At 46.1% G+C, this 6929-nt stretch overlaps 1 pseudogene; it reads left to right on the top strand.

The window, feature by feature from the left end:
* The first annotated feature begins 3676 nt into the window (after window positions 1–3676).
* Window positions 3677–4561, top strand: LOC117797385 (annotated as a pseudogene).
* Window positions 4562–6929: the final 2368 nt, after the last annotated feature.

The raw sequence follows: 6929 nt of genomic DNA, 5'->3' as shown, positions 1-6929 counted from the left end.
AATAAAAAATCTTTAAAGAAAAAAAGAAGAAGAAGAAGTTGCAGATTGTTGGCTTCCAGGATAAAACTCAGACTCCTGGCCTGCCCTGGCAGGCCCAGGATGCCTGCTCTGGGTCTCTATACCTTTGCAAATAGAGAGTTCCCTCTTCCTGGAAAGCCATCCCTCACTCCCCTTGTCTGCCCCTTCCTGCTCCTTCATCAGGATTTCCCTCAAGCAGTCACTTCTCTGAAGACCTTTTCCCCAACCTTCTCCAGCCCAGGCTGGGGGAGATGATGCTCTGTGCCCTCCCAGCATCCCATGTATCCCTCTCAGCAAGTGGGCCACACTGTGCTGCAAATGACAATACCGTCGATCCCACCGTCGATCCCACTACTGTGCACAGTAAGGGTGGCCGACTTCTCGAGCGAATGCACATATCAATTCCACATCCTTTCCCCTTCCTCCAGATGCCTTTACTCCCTGAGAAGGCTGGTGGGCCTCATTTCCTGCACTCCACTCCACCCGCTGTGCGCCACCTTGGTCTCCTTCCGTCCACCTCACAGGCTCTCTCTTGTATGTACCAAGCTGCTTTTGTCATAGGAAGGCAGGGGTGGGGGTTAGTCAAACAAATATATGAATATCTGAAATGACATGAAAATGAAAATATTTGGGGGCACATGGGTGGCTCAGTCAGTTGAGCGGCCCGACTCTTGGTATTGGCTCAGGCCATGATCTCGGGGTCATGGGATCGAGCTCCAGGTCGGGCTCCCTGCTCAGCAGGGAGTCTGCTTGAGATTCTCTCTTTCCCTCTCCTTCTGCCCCTCCCCCTGTTTGTGCTCACTCTCTCTCCCTCTCTCAAATAAATAAACAAATCTGAAGGAAAAAAGAAAATATCTAGATATTTTCCAAAAGAAACAATGGAAGGAGAAATCAGCAACTAAGAAAAATTACCTACGGGGACGAAAGAGCCGATGAGGGGGCGGGGGCCGACTGGGATGGCAGAAAGTCCTCTGCAGACTGTGTCATCTACAGTTTTGTCTGAAGGCCTGGCTAGATGTGCTTTGAGCTTCACGTTGAAACAGAACACTCATACGGAAAGTGCACAAACCCAGAGTGTACAGCTAAAAGTGAACACACCCACGGAAACAGCACCCAGGGCGAGACACAGAACATGACCAGCATCCCCTGCCCGCAAGGATCACCGCTATCCTGGCTTCTCATGGCACAGAGTCTGTTCTCCGGGCTTGGGTCTTCATGTAAATGCCACCATACAGTATGCGTGCTTTTGTCTGGCTTCCTTCGTACCGCGGTCCTGCACATGTTTACCGGATCGGCCACGCCGCCAAGGGTAGCTGGAGTCCGTTTCCATTGCTGGATAGGGATGGTTGGCAAATGTTTTAGTCTTCAGACTCCTTTATGCTTAAAGATCATTGCGGACCCTGGACGACCTTTGTTTGTGTGGATTACATCTACCGATACATACTGTATTAGAAATTGCAACAGTAGTATTTAAAACACACGAGCACACAGTCTATCGTCTGTCAGAGCAAGGAAGTCATTCTGAGCCATGCAGCCTCTTGAAAACTCCACAGTACACGTGGGAGAGCGTGAGAGGAAAAGAAGCAAGTGACTTCTTTGCATTATTAGAAAAATACTTTTGACCTCACGGACCCTCTGAAAGGGTCTTAAGGACTGCCCCCTAGCCTTCCATGGATCACACTTTGAGAACCGCCCCTGTGTAGGAGCGCTTGGGAAATACGCAATGGTGATAGATTTGGGGCTGTTACAAAGTTTCCAGTTTGGGGCTGTTACAAAGAATTCTACGACAAGCAATTTAGTACGTACCTTTGGATGCACATGTGTTCTTCTTCCTGTTGGAGAAACACCTAGGAGAGGAAGTGGAGGGTTACATAGGATGCAATCACGTAAATTATTTACAGAATTTAAAAACCAAATTTACAAAAAACATTCTCTCTTCATGGCTTTCTTCTTCCCTCCCACTGCCGGAAACGACTGTTCTCCTTTTCAAGGGAAGCACCTCTCCTGATGCCCTTCAGCCTGCCCCCACGTGTCTTCCAAGCCCCCCGCAGGACACATGATCCCTGCACTTCCTTGCATCTTTAACCTCTTTCCTTCCCATCTTCTCCAAGATCTACCAAAAATGATCAGCTCTTAAGCTCACCGCCTTCTCTCGTGGCCCTTCTATCTCCTTCTCTTCACTCAAACGTCCTAAAAGTTTCTCCTCCCCTCAAGCCCTGGCCCACCTCACCACCCACTCTTTCCCCTCCTTGCCACCTTCCTCACCTCCCATCTATATGGCCCACCTTTCGGGGGCACCAAGGAGCACCTGAGGGCAAATCCTGGGCCTTTTCATAGTCCGTGTCCCTTCTGACACCTGTGGGACCCCACATGGTCTCTGAGCATCCCTGCTGTCTGTCTGTGTATCATAATCTCTTCTGATAAGGGCACCAGTCAGATTGGACTAGGGCCCACACTGGCAAGCCTCATCTTAACTTAATCACCTCTGTTAAGGCCCTACCTTCAAATAGGCACATTCTGAGGTACCGGGGGCTAGGGCTTCAACATCTGAATTTTAGGGGAACTCAAGTCAGCCCATAAAACCACCACTCCCCTTGTAAGGCTGGATTCAAATGCCGCCTCCTCCCCTTAGCTGGCAATCAGCACCCCTTCAACATTCTTGTGATAGTTTATTTGGTGCCTAGCGCTGTCTGCCCTGTTACAATACAAGGGAATGAAAGTAGTCATGGCTGCTGTTCACGGGGCTGGCTGCCATGATGTGCCGGGTGCATATGGATGCAGGGCTTCCTAGGTGCTTAACATGTCTTGCCAGTGACTCCGAATCCTTGCCACAGCGATAGGAGTTAAGTAACAGTAGTGCTCCCCCTCTTCCAGAAGAGAGAACTGAGGCACAGACAGGCTCAGTGATGGATCCAAGGTCACACGGCTAGTGCGTTGCACTGCTGGTATTCAAACGTGGGTAGTCCTGGCTTGAGAGTCCGCCAGCCTTCATTTCATGCCCTTTTCAGTTCAACAGACACCCACGCCTACCATGTGTTGGGCTTGGATCTTGGGGCTGGGGGTACAGGAGCAAACAAATCCAATGGAAAAAAAAACCCTGCCCTCGTGGAGGCTTGTGGTAATGGTACAGGTCTGTATTTTATCGTGGTGGTAGTTTCACAAAGTTACACATGGGATAAAGCTATATAGAACCACACACCCCGCCCCATAAAGTGACATATAGGATAAAACAGTATAGAACTACACATGCATGCACACACACACACACAAGTGCGTACATAACTGGTGAAATCTGAGTAAGCTCTCTGGATTGTTCCAATGTCAATTTTCTGGTTTTGACATTGTATGTTAGTGACGCAAGACACTGATGCTAGAGAAGGCTGAGTGAAAGGTGGGCAGGACTTCTCTGTAGAATTTGGGGAGTTCTTATGGATCCCCGATTATTTCAAGATAAAAAGTTAAAAAAAATCTCTCTGCCCTCATTGAGCTTCATATGTTTGGGTATCATCAACCAAGAGTATTTAGAGCCATGATATTGGATGAAATTGCCAAAGCAGGGAGTGTATATAGAAAAGAGAAGAAGTCCAAAATGAACCTTGGGGCTCTCCAATGTTAGAAAGGAATGGACATAAGGAAGAACCAGCAAAAGAAACTCCGAATGGGTAGCGTGCAAGGTAGAAGGAAAACCAGGTAGAACGAAGAGTGCCCTATAAAGCTGTAAGAATTAAAAAGATGATTTCCCCTCCTTGGTACCTACTCCTGGTGGCCCTGAGGGTGCGCAGGCCGAAGAGTAGGAGGCGGAGGGGGAGCTGGTGTGTGGGTCTAAGTGTCGTAGAGGTCCCTTCCTGGCAAGAATTGGAGCAGGAGGAGGAGACCGCAAGGGTAGGCCCAGGACCAATGGCATCCAAAGAGGAACAGAGAGGAAAAAAATCTCAATACGGAAAATGCCAACCAGGAAAACAAAACAAAACAAAAGGAAAATGCCAACCAGGAAAACAAAACAAAACAAAAGGAGGAAAAGGAGCACGTTGCCGGTAAAGGAGAGCCCTTGGCCCTCCCTTTGGAAGCTAGTGAGTCCTGTGTGCCTAGAGTCAATCCTCAGCAGCGGCCCCCCCATAGCAGCCCAGCCTGCAGTATAGGTGGGCCCTGATTCAGAAGCTTGGAGAGCTGCAGGCAAGGATGAGAGAAGAGAATATAGAAAGAACTGGGAAGAAGGGGAGACAGCCGAGGGGAAATGAGGGAAAAGCCGACGGGAGTGGGGGGCAATTCAGTCAGTCTGCGGGTGGTTAACGCTGACCCTTCTCACCGTGACCATCGTGATGAGGTTTGCCTTGTCTTGAATCTTGATGTTCTCCCTGAAATTAATAGGAAGACACACCTGCTTCCTAAACTTACATGTTCTCAATGTATCTTTGTTGTAATCATTTTGTTACATGCCTTCCATGGGTCTCCTATGACTTCTCTCTCTGCCCCGCCCCCCATTTGCGCATGCGCTCTCTCTCTCTCTCTCAAATGAATAAATAATCTTTAAAAAGATAAAAGGCAAAAAAAAAAAAAGATGATTTAGGGGCACCTGGGTGGCTCAGTTGTTGAAGCATCTGCCTTCGGCTCAGGTCATGATCTCAGGGTCCTGGGATTGAGCCCTGCAACATTGGGCTCCCTTCTCCATGGGGAGTCTGCTTCTCCCTCTCCCTCTGACCCTCCCCCAGCTTGTGCTCTCTCTCTCTCTCAAACAAATGTAATCTTTTTTTTTAAAGGATGATTTATATAAGCTCTTAGCACGGTGTCAATCACACCCTAAACCTGAGGTAAATGGAAGTTATAATGATGATGATAATTTAGCAACTAAAGGCTTATCTGCTGCTCCTTTGGGCCACCAAAAAGAAAATACTGGCTCTCAAATAAACAGTAAAGCTTTAGGTTAGGAAGCCTGAGGTCTCACTTCAATTAAACGTAAAATTATCTGGATGAAGAAAAAAACTTATCTGGATGACAGCCTGAATTTAAAAACTGGATGGGATTACAGTAACTAAACTTTTGCTGCTAAAAAATGGTTATTAAATTGGGCTCAAGCTTCCTATTGTTTGTGTATTTCCCCTCTAGACCTAAGGCACCAGCATCCAGTTGCTCAAGACAGAAACCTGGAGACCATGTCCTGTTACTGTCACAATCATCTCTTGATTTTATTTCTCCTTATTCAACATCCTGGGGACTACTTTACTTTGGGTCATTTTCTTTCTTTCTTTCTTTCTTTCTTTTTTTTAAGGTTTTCTTTTTAAGTAATTTCTACACCCAATGTGGGGCTCAAACTCACAACACCAAGATCCAGAGACTCACGCTCTACCAATTGAGCCAGCCAGGTGCCCCACGGGCCATCGTTTGTCACCCAGACTATTTCCAAAGTCTCCCGCTAGCTTGTTTGTTCCACCGTCTGTCACTATACGCCAGTATAGGGATGCCTGACCATTTTTGTGCCATGGAATTCTTTGGCAGTCTGATGAAGTTCATTTTCAGAATGTTTTTAAATGCATAAAACCAAGTACATAGGGTTACAAAGAAAATCAATTACACTGTAATACAGTTACCAAAATATTTTCTTAAAAGAAATGTGTGCTGTAGTAACATACGGGGTTCTTAACACAGTTCTCCTTATGGATCTAATAACTACAGTTGACCCTTGAACAACACAGGGGTTAGGGGTGTCAACTTTGTGCTGTGGAAAGTCTGCATGTAACTTTTGACTCCCCCAAAACTTAATAGCCTACTGCTGACCAAAAGCCTCACTGATAACATGAACAGTCGGTTAACACATCTTCTATACAGTATACATATTATATACTGTATTCTTAAGACAAAGTAACCTAAAGAAAAGGTTATTAAGAAAATCATAAGGGAGCACCTGGGTGGCTCAGTGGTTTGATTTCAGCTCAGGTCATGATCTCAGGATCGTAAGATCAAGCCCTGCATTGGGCTTGCGCTGGGTCTAGAGCCCGCTTAAGATTCTCTCTCTCTCTCTTTCTCCCTCTATACATCTGCCCCCCCACACACACACACAAAAAAGAAGGGCGCCTGGATGGCTCAGTCGGTTAAGTATCTGCCTTCAGGTGGGGTCATGATCACAGGGTCCTGGAATTGAGGCCCATGTTGCCCTCCCTGCTCAATGGGGAGCCTGCTTCTCCCTCTCCCTCTGCCGCTCCCCCTAGTTATGCTCTCTTTGTCAAATAAATAAATAAAATCTTTAAAAAGAGAAAGGAAAAAGAAAAAAAAAAGAAAATCATAAGGAAGAGGAAACACATTTTTAGTCCTGTACTGTATTAATCGAAATAATCCACCTATAAGTGAACCCATGCAGTTTAAACCCATATTGTTCAAGGGTCAACTGTACTGTAATTTCAAAGAAGTGATGAGTGTATAAATGATATTTCAAGACGTCTGCATCAACTGCAATGTGATATGAAACCATCTTTGATTTCTATTGGTGACAAAGTCATAGGTACTGTTAATGTCACTACAATTTGCTGCCTACGTTTGTAAATAAAGAAAGCGCTAAATTTCAGACAGTTTGATAAAAACGAAGTTGTGATTTTTTTCCCAGCCAAGCTCATGTACTCTGTGAATTCTACACATGGACCATTTGTGGACCCCAGGTTAAAAACCCTTACCTTAATCTACTGGTGCAAAACTGCTTGAGGTGACTGCAAAGATACTTAGAAGTTTTTGTTTTTAAATGTGAAGAAAAACATGGAAACGGGGATCACTAACATCCAAAACGTATGCCATTAATTCCTATACAATTTGCAAAGTGGGCTAAGAGCCTGGCATTCCTAGTAGCCAAGGAAAAGGTTGTCCCGAACTTTCTCAGCTGAGACCCTGGTTAGCAACCTCTTGCCTAGGCTTACCGGACCCTCCTA

The sequence above is a fragment of the Ailuropoda melanoleuca genome, chromosome X (genome assembly GCF_002007445.2).
Source record: "Ailuropoda melanoleuca isolate Jingjing chromosome X, ASM200744v2, whole genome shotgun sequence".
Lineage (NCBI taxonomy): Eukaryota > Metazoa > Chordata > Mammalia > Carnivora > Ursidae > Ailuropoda > Ailuropoda melanoleuca.
This window is presented reverse-complemented; position numbering and strand designations above follow the sequence as displayed.